This window comes from Aedes aegypti, chromosome 1, assembly GCF_002204515.2.
Source record: "Aedes aegypti strain LVP_AGWG chromosome 1, AaegL5.0 Primary Assembly, whole genome shotgun sequence".
NCBI lineage: Eukaryota > Metazoa > Arthropoda > Insecta > Diptera > Culicidae > Aedes > Aedes aegypti.
This window is the reverse complement of record NC_035107.1, coordinates 54,325,515-54,340,137: the sequence shown is the minus strand read 5'-3', so window position 1 is coordinate 54,340,137 and position 14,623 is coordinate 54,325,515. Positions and strand designations below refer to the sequence as shown.

The 14,623-nt window shown below is 39.2% G+C and overlaps 1 protein-coding gene across 1 annotated transcript in view; it reads left to right on the top strand.

The window, feature by feature from the left end:
- The window catches only part of LOC5570658 (probable ATP-dependent RNA helicase CG8611), a 51,129-nt gene that overhangs the window by 20,442 nt on the left and 16,064 nt on the right, over positions 1–14,623 (top strand). The window lies entirely within an intron of this gene.

Here is a 14,623-nt window from a genome sequence, read left to right as displayed (position 1 = left end):
GTGAATGCGTCGAAAACAAAGTACATGCTGGTTGGCGGAACTGAGCGCGACAGGACCCGCCTAGGAAGCAGTGTTACGATAGACGGAGATACCTTCGAGGTGGTGGACGAGTTCGTCTACCTCGGATCCTTGTTGACGGCTGACAACAATGTTAGTCGGGAAATACGAAGGCGCATCATCAGCGGAAGTCGTGCCTACTATGGGCTCCAGAAGAAACTGCGGTCAAGAAAGATTCACCACCGCACCAAATGTACGATGTACAAAACGCTCATAAGACCGGTAGTCCTCTACGGGCATGAGGCGTGGACTATGCTCGAGGTGGACTTGCAAGCTCTTGGGATTTTCGAACGCCGAGTGCTAAGGACGATCTTCGGCGGCGTACAGGAGAACGGCGTGTGGCGGCGAAGGATGAACCACGAGCTCGCTCAACTCTACGGCGAACCCAGTATCGTGAAGGTAGCTAAAGCTGGAAGGATACGCTGGGCAGGGCATGTTGCAAGAATGCCGGACAACAACCCTGTAAAGATGGTGTTCGCTACGAATCCGGTCGGAACAAGAAGGCGTGGGGCGCAGCGAGCTAGGTGGATTGACCAGGTTCACCAGGACCTGGAGAGCGTGGGTCACAGTCGAGGATGGAGAGAAGCGGCCATGAACCGAGTGAATTGGCGAATTATTGTTGGCGAGGCTTTATCAAGATGATTGATGTAAAGCCAAATAATAATTAATAATAATAATTAATGGACCGCCCCTGATCAAATTCGCCCAGTGATCAATTTGCCCACGAATTACGGTACCTTTTCATAAAGTTTACTGATGGAGGAAAGTAAACTGATTGGACGATAGCTAGAAGCTTCTGCAGGATTCTTGTCTGGTTTTAAAATTGGTACAACCTTAGCATTTTTCCATTTGTCAGGAAAATAAGCTAATTGGGCTACGTGAAATTTTGCCGTTCAAACGTACCTCGAGCTGGGAGACCTCTGGGGAGCCGTCATGCCGGCGCTAAAAGAAGACGGAACTTACGAAGCCAATCTTCTTCACAAGCTGGTGAAAACCGATCTGACGAGCTGTTCGTTGATGTCCGAATATGTGAATCGGATAATTTCCACGGCCCATCAACTCAACGGAATCGGATTCAACATTTCAGAGGAATGGATTGGTGCACTGCTGCTTTGCGGTCTGCCAGAGGAATACAGGCCAATAATCATGGCCCTGGAAAATTCAGCAATCAGAATCATCGGCGTCGCAATAAAAACGAAGCTCCTTCAAAAGGTGCAAATTCCATCAGCGGATGCAGCGTTGTTGTCGAAGGGTAAACGTAACCATGACAACCCCAGCCACGATAGCAACCACAACCGTCGAAGCAATCCACATAATCGAAAGGACCGAAATGTGAGTAGTGTCACAACTAAGGACTACAGATGCACGAAAAAAGAAGACGCTTTCTGCACCGTCCTGTCTACGTTCGAAGCCCCCAGTGATGCTGACCTGAGACGAGACTCGCGAAGACGGTCTTCTTTTTCTGTGATTGCTGAGTTTTTTTCTTATTCCACTTTGTGCATACCAATTATGCGCATGCTGTTCAAATCCTCACATGAACCTCTCAGCAAAAAAAATCAGTGGGGGTTGTGTACAAGACACGACCGCATGACGTTAACTACGCCATTTAATTTGCTGCATTTGTATTATAGTCAAATGTCATAATTGCAACCTTCCTTTAGTTATAATCCAGAATGTAATGGTTTGTGAATTTAGAAAAGATATATGTTTAAAATTAAATTTTGCGTTACGTAATATTTGAATCATTCCTTAACAATAGAAAATATATTGCATCCCAACGGCACAGCAGCAGCGTCCTCGGAAACATCCTCAAATTGCCGTATTGTCAATTATTCGTAATAAATCAATTATTGTATGCTGCTATGAGATGAATTAAGAAATTATAGCAAGTATGTGGTAAACACATTAGGGAATATTACACAATTAACTCTTTAAAACACATTAGTGTTGGCTCTGGAAAGGGCCGATTGAATTGTTAAATTTGCGTAACACGGACACATTTTGACGGCGCACTGGTTGCGTCCTCCTCGCCCGATGAGATTTTCGGTGCGGATGACGATGTGCGCTTCAACAAGCGGCTTTGGTCGATTTTCTTCAGCCATCTCGTACAAACAGCTTGCCTCTGGTAGCGAGGAGCTGAGCAGGTTTGGAGGAGCTCTTACCAGCTCGAAAGCGAAAACAGAATGAAACCGAATTCAACGAAGAAGGGATGCTTTATACCCTTAGAATAGCAGGTGATGCTCCTCCTTTCAAATTCTTCGTTTTCTTATCTGGGAAATAGGCTATATGAAACTGATGTCTGGGTAAGGGATGTACAAGATGAGCATTATGCTGTTATTGCATCCCGACGGCACTGCAGCAGCGTCCTCGGAAACATCCTCAAATTGCCGTATTGTCAATTATTCGTAATAAATCAATTATTGTATGCTGCTTTAAAACACATTTGTTGGCTCCGGAAAGGGCCGATTGAATTGTTGAATTTGCGTAACACGGACACATTTTGACGGCGCACTGGTTGCGTCCTCCTCGCCCGATGAGATTTGCGGTGCGGATGACGATGTGCGCTTCAACAAGCGGCTTTGGTCGATTTTCTTCAGCCATCTCGAACAAATTTGGGAATATTACACAATCAACTCTTTAAAACACATTTGTTGGCTCTGAAAAGGGCCGGTTGAATTGTTGAATTTGCGTAACACGGACACACTTTGACGGCGCACTGGTTGCAATCCTCCTTGCCCGATGAGATTTGAGGTGCGGATGACGATGTGCGCTTCAACAAGCGGCTTTGGTCGATTACCTTCAGCCATCTCGTACAAACTTGCCGCCGCTTGGTGATCGGACACACTTTGACGGCGCACTGGTTGCAATCCTCCTCGCCCGATGAGATTTGCGGTGCGGATGACGATGTGCGCTTCAACAAGCGGCTTCGGTCGATTTTCTTCAGCCATCACGCACAAACAGCTTGCCTCTGGTAGCGAGGAGCTGAGCAGGTTTGCAGGAGCTCTTACCAGCTCGAAAGCGAAAACAGAATGAAACCGAATTCAACGAAGAAGGGATGCTTTATACCCTTAGAATAGCAGGTGATGCTCCTCCTTTCAAATTCTTCGTTTTCTTATCTGGGAAATAGGCTATATGAAACTGATGTCTGGGTAAGGGAATTACAAGATTAGCATTATGCTGGTATTGCATCCCGACGGCACTGCAGCAGCGTCTTCGGAAACATCCTCAAATTGCCGTATTGTCAATTATTCGTAATAAATCAATTATTGTATGCTGCTATGAGATGAATTAAGAAATTATAGCAAGTATGTGATAAACACATTAGGGAATATTTCACAATTAACTCTTTAAAACACATTTGTTGGCTCCGGAAAGAGCCGATTGAATTGTTGAATTTGCGTAACACGGACACATTTTGACGGCGCAATGGTTGCAATCCTCCTCGCCCGGTGAGATTTTCGGTGCTGATGACGATGTGCGCTTCAACAAACGGCTTTGGTCGATTTTCTACAGCCATCTCGAACAAATTAAAGAATATTACACAATCAACTCTTTAAAACACATTTGTTGGCTCTGAAAAGTGCCGATTGAATTGTTGAATTTGCGTAACACGGACACACTTTGACGGCGCAATGGTTGCAATCCTCCTCGCCCGATGAAATTTTCGGTGCTGATGACGATGTGCGCTTCAACAAGCGGCTTCGGTCGATTTTCTTCAGCCATCTCGTACACACAGCTTGCCTCTGGTAGCGAGGAGCTGAGCAGGTTTGGAGGAGCTCTTACCAGCTCGAAAGCGAAAACAGAATGAAACCGAATTCAACGAAGAAGGGATGCTTTATACCCTTAGAATAGCAGGTGATGCTCCTCCTTTCAAATTCTTCGTTTTCTTATCTGGGAAATAGGCTATATGAAACTGATGTCTGGGTAAGGGAATTACAAGATTAGCATTATGCTGTTATTGCATCCCGACGGCACTGCAGCAGCGTCTTCGGAAACATCCTCAAATTACCGTATTGTCAATTATTCGTAATAAATCAATTATTGTATGCTGCTATGAGATGAATTAAGAAATTATAGCAAGTATGTGGTAAACACATTAGGGAATATTACACAATTTACTCTTTAAAACACATTTGTTGGCTCCGGAAAGGGCCGATTGAATTGTTGAATTTGCGTAACACGGACACATTTTGGCGGCTTTGGTCGATTTTCTTCAGCCATCTCGAACAAATTAAAGAATATTACACAATCAACTCTTTAAAACACATTTGTTGGCTCTGAAAAGTGCCGATTGAATTGTTGAATTTGCGTAACACGGACACATTTTTACGGCGCACTGGTAGCAATCCTCCTCGCCCGGTGAGATTTTCGGTGCTGATGACGATGTGCGCTTCAACAAGCGGCTTTGGTCGATTTTCTTCAGCCATCTCGAACAAATTAAGGAATATTACACAATCAACTCTTTAAAACACATTTGTTGGCTCTGGAAAGGGCCGATTGAAATGTTGGATTTGCGTAACACTGACAAATTTTGACGGCGAACTGGTACAAATCCTCCTCGACCGATGAGCTTTGCGGTGGCGATGACGATGTGCGCTTCAACGAGCGGCTTCAGTCGTGGCGGCGTGTTGTTGTTCCATTCGCGTTCCATTGAAAACTGAGCTGAGAACGCGAAAGGCACTCGAGACTTGCTCGCCGACCATGTTCACAGTCTGACGGCAAAAAGAAGAATGAGCGAAGAAGCAGGAATCGGTCTGGTTTTATAGTGCGAAACGGAACGCAAAAATAGCGTGGAAAACTGCTTGCACGTGATTGGTTGCGTAAGAAAGGGGTCGACATTTTTCAAATTTTCAATAGTTTATTGTTGATATTCAATAGTTTTCTCCATTCGAGAAAATTGCTGTATACATTTCCGACCGATTGGTGGGAAAATTTTTAAAATCTATCGATAAATGACTGAGTTATTAGCGTTCAAAATCTTTCATAATTTCGTGACGGTCGCAAAATTTTAGATTTTCAATTGACACCCAGTATATTGCCGTAAGACGTAGTTAACGTCAAAATGATTAAGTTTGCATCACATCGAATCATAAATAGCCATTTGAGTGAAATTTCATGCCAGCAAACGTAGCAGACATTAGAAATAATTAATCTTCTGCTTAGATTTATCAGCAACTTTGGAAAAAACTGCTCCGCCGACTGAGGTTTTAAATAACAGTTTACTTTGAACACAATACTTTTCACTTTTTCAGCCATAAAAACGGTGGGCTGCATTTGACGTTTCGTGAGAGGGGAATCTGGGCTGCATATGACGTTGATATTTTTCCTCTTCGCGAGTCTCTCTCAGATGCTGACTGGTACTTCGATTAACCCGTATAGGCCTGAGTGGAAGCAAAAATTCTAAAACCTTCACCACTCAGCGAATTCTTAAGGGATTCAAATGATATTTTGTCAGTATACCATGCCCACACAGTTACGGATCACCCACAGTGACGGGTCACTTTGGCGTTCAACATCGGATAACTCGCTCAAAACATAAACGTTGACGTAAAACATATTTTTTCCCATGTTATACTATTTGTCTTCTACCATTTGTAATGTTAAGCACAACATTCAACCGCTAAATAACGGTGTTTTTGACAAATGTTTAGTTGGTACCACACAGCTATCATTATATGGCCGTTTTCTGTAAGAAATGCCGTCAGCATTGATAAGCTCCCACAGGTGGTAAAATTCAAATGTTATAGTATAAAACATGCTCGTCCGCTTCGATTTAGTATGAATTTATCTTTGAAAAACAATTTTCTTGATTGTTGATTCTAAATACCGAATATTAGCACTTCTAACTAGTGATCCATAATATCAGGGTGTCTACTACCTGGAAAAACCTGGAAAACCTGGAATTCTCAGGAAATTTTATTCAACCTGGAAAAAACCTGGAATTCTCAGGGAATTTCGGCTACACTCAGGGAAATTATTGTGAAACAGTAATAAATGGTAGAATATTTCGTTTTTGTGACAAAACATTTCCTCAATCAAAAAATTAAAAACTATCAAAACATTAGTTCATTTGATCAGTCCTTATAACAATTTTTAATCAATCAGCATAAAAAATGTTTAGACAAGTAATCAGAACATAAGATTGCCAAACTGGTAGAGGCAAGTACAGTTCAGTTGGGTGTCGTTCATGAGTAGTTGATAAGTTGAAAACACTAAAAAAATTACATTTCTGCAAAACTCCAGTTTGGTAATGGTCTCTAAAGCCTATATTGTAATAAAAATTATCTCTTAAGTCACTTTTTTGATCTGCTTGCAGTGAATCCTGGTGCAAAATACTAGAGGTCACAGAGAAACCTATTAGGCCACTATTCCACAAGTTCTTAATGATATTTTTTCGCAGATCTCGAGGAATACTTCAGGAATTTTTCTAATTTCTTCAGTAATCTCTTCTTGAATGTTTTCAGAAATTTCTCCAGGGAGGCTAACAGCGATTTTTCAATGGATGGTTACAGCAGTTTCTTAAGAATTTGGTCCAAAAATTCTAGAGCACTCCAAAGCTTCCACAAAAGATTATTCCAAAGTTTTATGAAAAAATCGTTTCGACATTTTCCACCAATTCCTTCATATATTCCAGGCATGTTCACAAGGATTTTATTCATCCACGATTACTCTTAGAACCTGTTCCAAAAATCCGTCGGGCATTATTCGATGATATCTATTATGAAGAAGATCTTGATAAGTTTAATTCTAGGATTCTTAATTAGGTTCCTACAGAAATTTCTCTTGGAATGTCTCCAGCATACCTTCAAAATATTGTTGCTGTGGTTCAAACATTTCTCTAATAATTATTCAAATTAAATTGCCCAATCTCTATGGATTATTCAAAACTTTATTCAAGTTCAGGAATCCTGTCCGAATTTCTCCAAGCAATTCCTTCAAAACGTCTTGTAGGAAATTATTAGAGATTCTATTTTTTTTTATATATTTTAGGAAGAATTTCATCAAAAATTTAGGAGGTCTTTCTGGTAAAGATGCATCGAAGCACAGCCACGAATTTTCAAGAGTACAAGTCTAGAGAACCAGACAGACGTTTGTGCTAAAAATTTAACTCACTGGTTACTCGCTGGAGGTGACCAATCAATCAAATTTTCAGTGTGAATGGTTGTCAGGTTCTCTAGTTTTGTGCTCTTGAAAATTCAAGATTTGTCTTGGATGCATCTTCACCTTCAGAGATCCTGGTAGGAATTCAACAAGGCGTACTTAGAACTCACACAAGCTTCATCTTAGGTTACTCCAGGATTGTCTTTCGAAATTCAACAATAAATTGGAGGAATTCTTGAAGGAATTATTATTATTGTCTTTATAAACGAGACTTTCAGCTCTTGGCTGGTTCGTCTCGACTGAAGGAATTTTGAATTCTTGACGATGCTTTAAACGGGAATGCTGGAGGTAGTCCTAGAGAAATCAATGGAATAATTTTTGGATGGGTGATTCCTGATGTGGTTATCTTTAGAAAACATCCAGATCGAATTAATGAAGGAATATAAAACGAAATTCTTGAAAGAATTATTTAGAAAGTTCGTGCAAAATCTCAAAACAAACTTTTAAAGAAATCAGCGAAGTGCTATGTTAAAAAAGCTAAAGCAAATCGAGCTGCTTTACTTGTCGTAATGTCATAAGAAATTAAAAAAAGGCATTAGAATTATACTTCGAAAAATGTGTGTTCAACTTTGGAATCAAACTCTCATCTCGTGCTTCCTGATAGGTTTTTTTTAGTATTCACAATTTATTCATTTTTTTAAGCAAGAGGTCATTAAAGTTATTATTTACAATACGATCATGCTACCAGCCCAAAGCAAAAAATACAAAACGCTCTCCAGAATAAAAAAAAATATTGCGGGTCCGTCGCTGATGTCCATACATCTTAATCCAATTTAAAGGGAAAGGATTTTTTCTTAAGATCGAAAAGACTATTTTTTTCATATCTGAATTTAAACCACTTTCAGGTCATTTGAGAAACACTTGATTTTCGTGTCAATTAAATAAAAACCACAAAATTATTTGTTATTTTTTTTATACATTAAGAACAAAAAATATTATTGTTTTATTGGAGTGAAAAATACTTTGTTAAATAAGTTTATTTTCAAAGATACCTTTCATTTAAAAAAGGTTTTTAATAATCTAAAATTAACTATTCACATATTTTGGAGAATTTCTTTAACCTGGAATTATTTTTAAAAACCTGGAAATCTCAGGGAATTTCATTTCTGTAAATGAGTAGACACCGTGATTTTATTCCTTCAGGTACGCGAGGTACCAATGGTACGCCATGCCCAGCCATTTACCAACCATAACGCAAAACCAGTCAAGGTCCAATCCATTCGATACAGCTGTCAGATGATTATTACGTGAAACTCCAATGCATTATATAGTGTTTTCCTGTAACAATCAAATAGCATTTAAATATCCCTGGGCTTGGGATTATATTTTCCAGGGAGCGATGAGTTTTGATGATTGATCGCTGTTGTTAGTAGCTTTGATTAGATATTGGGTGAATTTCAAAGCAATGGCAACCTTTTTATTACAAAATTTAGATTTTGTCTTCTGACCTAAAGATTCTGGTTAAACTACTGCATAGTACGGCTATCACTCATCAAAATTACTTTCACTTCGGGAAAATATAATTTCAAACTGGCGAGAAGATTACAAACTGAGGGTGGGTTAGGAGCACCTTGAATGTGCAATGTGGGGTAGTAATTGGGAATGCCATTGACGGTTTGTAATCTTCTACGAGGTTTTCGAAAACCAACAGGGCGCGTGCACCGGGTTGCGGATAGGAGCAAAGGGAGATCAATAGCATCTACTTAAAATAATAGAGCAAAAAGCCGTTCCATGATTAGGTAATGTTTAGCGATCTTCTATGGTGTTCTAGTACTATAAAATTCTTCACTCACTGGGAATTCTGGCCTTGATAATATCAATAGGGATAAAAACATAAAATAATACCTAATACTCGATAAGTAAAATGTAGCATCAATGTAGTCATAAATGAAATAAAATCAATTTTCTATACTTGACAAGGTTTTGAAGACAATCAATGAGTGAAAGAACTACCTATTAGAAAAGCCACATCAGCTAAGGCTATACATATACAAATGTTGGTCATAGGGTCATGGCGAGCATTCGGTATGTATGTCTATGACTGATTCTGATCTAATAGGGGCACTAGAAGACCACGCGGACAATTTCGAAACAAATTATTTCTATACATCGGTCTTATGATCCGAAAGGCTCAGCTATGCTGTAATGTCATTTTTTAAGCTATTCATTAGTGCTGTTTAATTGTTTATTATTCTAACAAAACTACATAATTATTCATTACTAATCACTGTTCCTAATTCTCTCTTTCTCACCTTCTTATCTGTTGCATGATTATGATCATTACTAATATAATGCATGAGCATGCACAATAAGAATAATTTCAGAATTGTAAGCAGTCAATGGATAACTGGATAGAATAGCTTCGAAAAAGATGCTCAAAACAGAATAATTCTGGTCAGGGAAGTATGAACCACATGAGTAAGTAACACATTTCATTTTAATAATATCAAATTTTTTTTATATAAATCAGCACCGCCAATCAGTGAACTGAATTATAATTTTATATCTGTACATAATAAAAACAGATAAAGTTTGTAAAGTTGTCACCATCGATTGAATTTCGTTCTTTATAGTAATGTTCAATCATTATCAAAAGCTCCTAAAGCGTCGCATCGGGCCATCAGCAGTTCTTAGCATCACTCTCATATTGTTATTACTTTGTTGTTTATTAAATTTCTATAAAGCGATCAGCTCATTCTTTCTTACTTGTACAATTGTTTGAAATTTTAATAAATCAAACCAAGCTGCAAAACTCAAATTAAATTGCTCTCAGCACATTTACATTTTGCAGCATTAATCGCATTACTGTGTCAAGTCTTCTCCAATTTCCTATACCCTACCCCAACCCTTCCTATCATTTCCGATGGTGTTCAAGTGGTCCGCATAGACTATTACGGCCATTACCAATCCCTGCCCCCGGCTTTGGACTGACTTGCGCTCTCATTGCCCCACCAAACGCTGCAAAATGAAAATGAAAATGAAACAATCAAATAGCATTTAAATATATTTTAAATATTTAATTTGTGATTTTAATGCGATAATCAAATCAATTTCAATGCAAACGTTTGTGTAAAAAAAAACATTTATTTTATTATTTAGCCGGAATTTTCAATATGTCGCGCGTCGGTAGTGAAGCGGTGAAAAAGTGATCGGTTCGTAAGTAGTGTTTGATCCTTCGACCTTGACGCTTGCTCCTGCGGGGGCGGGCGATGGGAGCAGGATCAAACTTGTCGCGCGTCGTTCGCTCAGAGAAATGAAAAAGCGCCGCGGATCGCTAGTAGTGTTTGATCTATTGATCGCGTCGCTTGCTCTTGCGTGGGCGAGTGACGAACACTTGTTCGGCGTTTAATGCGATTATCGAATTATTTCGCGAATCCGGTTAGGCGTGATTATATCATGGCTCGCATCACCAAACATTGGTGACTCCCAGATCTTTACCTTATCCCACTAACCCAATATCCTCTCCATGACAACCGTGGAGATGCAGAGGTGATCTCGGTCTCTAGTAACAACGGTAGTCACACTAACATTCCTTCCCTTCCCCGATGACCGTAAGGACGTGGCCGGCGCCGTTATTGACTTTTAAATTTGAGCTCTCGATTTGTGCACATTGAAGAATGGTAAGCTAATCCCAAGCCCCATTCATTAATTCCCTGTGCAACTTCGATTGTTCTGGTCAATCACGGAGTAGCAACTACGAATTGTACGGTCATCTATGCTTATGCTTATGCTTATGCTTATTTAGCCGGAATTTTCAATATGACAAAAACACATCTTATTTCTTCTACCTGCGCCGAGAGATGGCTTTCATTCGCGAACAGCAATGTTTGCTCGTCTCTTCAAGCGATTCCGCTGACATATCCTCCAGCATTCCATGTTGCGACACTTGGTATGAGCTAATCATTGGTTTCCTCGTGCTCCGATTCCACGTTTGAAGAATGCGATGGCTCTTGCATCGTACTTCCATTCAGCAGCAGGTTCAAAATGTCCGTTCTCTGTGAAGGAATGTAAAGAATGGTTTGAATTATTTTATTAAACCATTCATTATGTCCCAGAACTCACGTTTCGTTTCCTCCACGAGTAGATGCGTGAAATCAGATTGTCGTATCCATCCGTTTGTGGTTGTTTCAGTTCTTTCAGATCGTCCACAGAAACGTGCAAATAACTTCAAAATAACGATATTGCAATCTCAAATAATATCTGATATGATTAAATAGCAATTTATGATTTATTTAAGTTTCTTACCTTCAAAAATCTGCAGCAAACCTTAAGGAATGTCAAAATCGCTTAGAATATTCGGCGCCATGTTGAATTTTGGTTGTTTTTTTCACACAGGAAAATCACGTAACGTCAATGTATTACCCAAACTTAAATGTTACGTGATAAATCATGTAGCATTTGTGTGACCAACTGCTAAGTTACTTCGCGAAATTCATCGGAATCACGTAAACATAAGAAAAGTGAATTTAAGTGCTCAATCACGTACATCTAATATGAATATTTTTTTGGGTGTATGGCACATTAAAACTTATTACTGTTCCTTTTGGATTCTGTTTGCCATTTATATCTGTGAAAAGTTCGATTATTTCCAGCAAATGACACACCGGGATGATAGCTGGTTTAGTGCAAATCGTTTTCGTCAAGTGTATGCGAATGCATTTTTGGACGTGCGTCGACTTAGGACTACGGTGTGTTCGCCTGAAATTTTGGGCAAAGTGGAGACAACGGTCGCGGCTAATTTTGCCTACATCTTTTTGAAGCGGTGTAAATGTACACAAGAGCGAACTTGAGGATGATAAGGAGAGGTGCAAAATTGCACCACTAGATCCAGACAACCGCCTGACGAGGATTCTTTTGATGGAGAGTAATTCCAAACATATCAAGGTGCTCCAGTGTTTTAAATGTATATTGAAAGGATAAAAAAGAACTGTGATTTTAGTTTAAGATTTTAGTTATTATAAATTAATATTAATATTATAAATAAATTCAATGGAATGATAGATAGAAATTTCGATGTCGATTCGAAAAAAATAAAGTTATTAAGCTCTCAGAAATAGTTGTGAACAAATTTCGATCAGTATATATTTTTTACTAAAACAGGAAGGAGTTGTAGTATTCGGTAAAACCGACGAACCCTCTGAAAGGGTTCTCATGCTATGAGAGATCAGAAGTCACCTTTAGCAAGAATTGATATGACAAATAAAGTTCAGTTTTATGTAGACTATAAACTTTCTCGGTCGCTTATTCATCATAAAGAATGTCTCTCGGCAATATCTTGTGGATGTTACACTCCCTTCTTCCAAATCAGTCTGCAATGAATTTTCGAAAATGTTCTCTTGATTAAGAATGCTTTTGAAATCCTGAGTACCATTTTGTCTCAAATTCCGAACAGACTCATATTCCGAACACTCGGTTTTTGTATGACGATTTGGTTGTAATGTTTCGCTGAAATATGTCACCGAATATCCAGGAAATGGCAGTCAATTGCAATTGAATTTTAACGTCTACCAATTTATTTTATACCTCGGGATGATGATGATGCTCAGCCCGAGACCAGTTGGACTAGCTCAGATGAATTTATTTGCGAAATTATTCATTCGAATATGATTTATTCGTGGTGTTCGGAATTTGAATCAAGGTGTTCGGAATATGAGACAAAATGAACACAGTATTCGGCATTTGAATCAAAATGTTGTTCTATACTTTTACGTAAAAACAATACTAAACCAGTTTAAACAAACAATTTTATCAGCAAACCCAACAGTTAACAGATAGACTTTGTGAAGAAATTAAAATATTTACAAATATCAGCTAATGTATGCCTATCAGATGCATTTGAAGTCATCGTTGGCCTTAATTGTTCAGAATATAAGTCAAAACGGTAACATGATTTTCAATTGGACTAGTGAGTCCTAAATTAAAATTGTGCGCGCTTTAAAACTGCATGGCAATTTTTATTTTTTACATTTCTCATTATTGATAAGTAATAATTTGTTTTCCTCTTTCAATTCCGGAATTGGTCGTTAAAGTTTTTTTTTATCAAAATTTCAGATAATTCCCAAATGGGCTTAGAGCTAGGGTCCAATTGAAAAACTTTATTTTCAAAATTTTTGTTTCTTAATTGAGTAAAAAGTTTTTAATTTCTTTTTGCAGATCCTGTCATACAATTTTCATAACAGGATCGCGAGTGCGTTGAAATTGCCTTCTCTTCACGTTTTCAAGACGTATCAAGACTTGAAGATTATTGTCTATAATCATGGATTCGAATTTTACTTCACATTTTGGTATTGCAACGTTCCTTGCAATGGAATTTGTCAAAGTTTCGAGAGCATTGCCAGTATCAAGTTTTGTTTGCAAAAAAATGTTAACATCAAGATAAGTATCTAGATATGTTTCTTATGTTTTCCAGTCGGCTCGAAAATAATTGAAAGTGGAGCAGATAGGATTGAGAATGCTTAGTTTTTGCATAGCTCTTTTCCTTATAGAGACAACTCTGATACTAACTTTGGCTGAAAATTTCAAATTATTTTCTCACGAAATCTAGTTCGCTATTGAATAGCCACTCTACGCCCAGGAACCAATTCATCGTTCGCTCTCTTCAAAAATACATTGTTTCACTAAGTCACAAATCTTCCACAGTCCATACCACGCTCCCCTCACCTCCTCTTTTCAGCATCTCACTCAACCACAATTGAAACTACCGAACGAAACCACCATTCAACAACTCATTAACCGTCCATTAGGAAGCTTCTACCGAATAAGTCTCGCATTTCCCACCCCGTTTGATATATGACCTCGGCGGACCGTACGTCGAGCCGCGTCGCCACACACTCGTTCCATTCTCCTACGATTGATCCCGGCGAGAAATTCAATTACCACTTGAAATTACCACACCGTCTTGCCATCGGCGACGATTTATCGATATTCCTATTCTCGAACGATTCTATTCCAAAGCATACATCAAGCATCTCCGGCTCACCGAAAGGAACGGGACATGGGAAACCGTTCCCTCCCGATGTGGTTGATGGGTGCCAAAGTGGAAAATATTTCCCGTTCATTAAATGTAACTTCCATTAATTATTGCTTCCTTCTGCGCGATGGGACTACCGAAGGGAAAGAGTCAAGAGTCAAGATTCTCCCGTCGTCGTCGTCGCCGAAGTCGTCAAGGAGTGCGTGTGTGGCTGGCTGGCGGTGAACAATCACCATTTCAAATCCCATTAAGCATTCTCCCGTCGAATTCGTTAAAGTCGCAGTCACCGCAAAACGCCTCGACTCGACGACCGAACGACCGCCGATTGCTCACAATTTCCCATTCAAATTTACATCAATTCAATGTTTGATTAATCTCCTTCCTGATGGTTTTCCCCCTTCGGGTCAAATGGATCGACCAGAGTGAGGCGGCTTT